Raw genomic sequence first — 2,191 nt, forward strand, 5'->3', positions numbered from 1 at the left:
GGGCACGCACACAAACACCTGCCGTGTTTCTCAAGCTGGGTCCCACACTCAAATCCCGCAGTTGCCATGTGGACTCCAGCCACCTTAACTACCGTGCCACATACTGGCTCCACTCAATATTTTAAGATGTCACTTGTGGAGATGCAAAGCACCGGACCTGGGAATGTGAGGAAGCTGAGAATTCCATTCAAAGGCTTCTCTGAGCCTGCCTCAGTTGGTACCATGAGCAAAACTCACCCTCCCGAATTGAAAAAAAATTATGGACAAGGAATTATCATTGAAATTAAATGGCGGCAGACAAGTCCAAGGAATATTGCGGGGATTTGATCCATTTATGAATCTTGTGATAGATGAATGTGTGGAGATGGCAACTAGTGGGCAACAGGACAGCACTGGAGTGGTGGTAATACGAGGAAATAGTATCATCATGTTAGAAGCCTTGGAACGAGTGTAAATAATGGCTGTCCAACAGAAAAACCCATGTCCCCTCGTCAACGGGCCTGTTTTACGGTGGTGTCAAAATCAGGTCATGTACGTTTTCATAATAAACTTTTTGTTAAGTAAACTTTAAAAAAAAAAGATGTTATCTGTGTTTATAATACATCCTGTATGCTTTCCTGTAAGTTGTCTGGCAGCACTAATTAGAGAGTGACTTAGATTGTATTTTCTCTTTTTTTCTAAGGGTTTTATGTAGTTAGTTAAACCTTCCCAAGATCTCTTTTATATGTTTTAAACTTTATTTATTTATTTACTCATTTTAGATGAGGACAAGATCCTAACCCCTGTCAGGGTCTTGCCACACTGTGATTCTCTCTCTAGCCTTCCAACCAGCCAGGACCAGAGACAAGCCTGGCGGATTCAGGTTGGACCTGGGATCTAAAGCCCAGGCCTTTTCCATAATGCTCCAGTATTTCACAGCAGTGTTCTACCACCTGCACCACCAAGGCTGGGCTCTTTGTCTTTTAAATAAGAACAGAATACCACCTCCCAATTTCATGGAGTTTCTTAACTCAGCCTGTCTCTGACCTGATAAACTATGAAATAGAAGCGAGTGACCAGTGAAATTTCAGAGGTCCTATCACAGACCCCCAGTCTATCATCCACCCTTCTTTCAGGTGTAGAGACCTCACCTTCAGATTGCAGGTAGGACTTAGGAGCGCCATGTGCTGCAGACCCACCCAAACAGAGCTCAGAGACTCCTGCGGAAACACCACCAGCCTCGCTTCCTTAATACCTGGAAGTCCTCAGGGATTTTATCATTCTGACCTGGATCCACTCCAAACTGCCTAGCACTTAACATGATAGTGATGATGATTCAGGCTTCACGAAGTACTGGCTTGATGGGGTAGGGTAAGAACAGAACAGGAGGGCCGTAAGTGTAGAGAACAAGCACGAAATCAGTGGGAATCTCAGCATTCCAAAAGCGTTTAAACAAATCAACCTTGTCAGTGTCCTTAGGACAAAACATCAGTGAGCTTTGAAGGGACTTTGTGCCAGTCCAAACACTGATCAGAGCCTAATAATGGGTTCTGTTTTAATTTCCTCTGCTACCTGTATGTAGGAGGGGGTGGGAAGGGAGTTTGATTTCTAGCATGATATTTACTTCAAGATAATAAACTCTAAATCGTTTGCACATCTGTAGCCCTGAAACAGAATTCAGAAAGATTCCTGTAATTGGGGAATCATCAGCATTTTGCGACTTACTTAACATTTGGTGCAAAGAAAGAAACCAGTCAGTGGAAAACAATGCAGGCAAAACACAGAAGAAACTTGACAGACAAGCTCCTGATTGTCATGGCACTGGGTGTTTTTTTTCTCCCCCCTCAGGTCTTTAGTGGATGAAATGTCAAGTGAAACAAGGCCTTTTAATTCTTCTATTAAATCCAGCTTTTAATAACAAGCATCCTGGAAGAAGAACAGATAATATTTGTCTTATGAAACCTATCAGCCGGTTCCCTTCCTGAGCACAAACCTGCTCACAGGACTTTGTCAGGGGCTCAGGCCTGACAAGTTTGCAGATGCTCCAGCTAGTTAATTAATCGGATCCAGATGCTGCTTCTTAGTGGTTTTCTCACCATCCCTGTATCCCTTACCATGGAAGGGATGATGGCAGAGAGGGGGACGGCAGAGGCCAGAGCCTGCCAAAGACCTCCTTATTTCTAGAAGTTCTGCTGTGTTTTCTTTATACTCG

At 43.7% G+C, this 2,191-nt stretch overlaps 1 pseudogene; it reads left to right on the forward strand.

Moving 5' to 3' along the window:
• The first annotated feature begins 222 nt into the window (after positions 1 to 222).
• Positions 223 to 490, forward strand: LOC114009338 (small nuclear ribonucleoprotein G pseudogene; annotated as a pseudogene).
• The last annotated feature ends 1,701 nt before the right edge of the window (positions 491 to 2,191 follow it).

The sequence above is a fragment of the Tupaia chinensis genome, unplaced genomic scaffold, assembly GCF_000334495.1.
Source record: "Tupaia chinensis unplaced genomic scaffold, TupChi_1.0 Scaffold000523_1, whole genome shotgun sequence".
Lineage (NCBI taxonomy): Eukaryota > Metazoa > Chordata > Mammalia > Scandentia > Tupaiidae > Tupaia > Tupaia belangeri.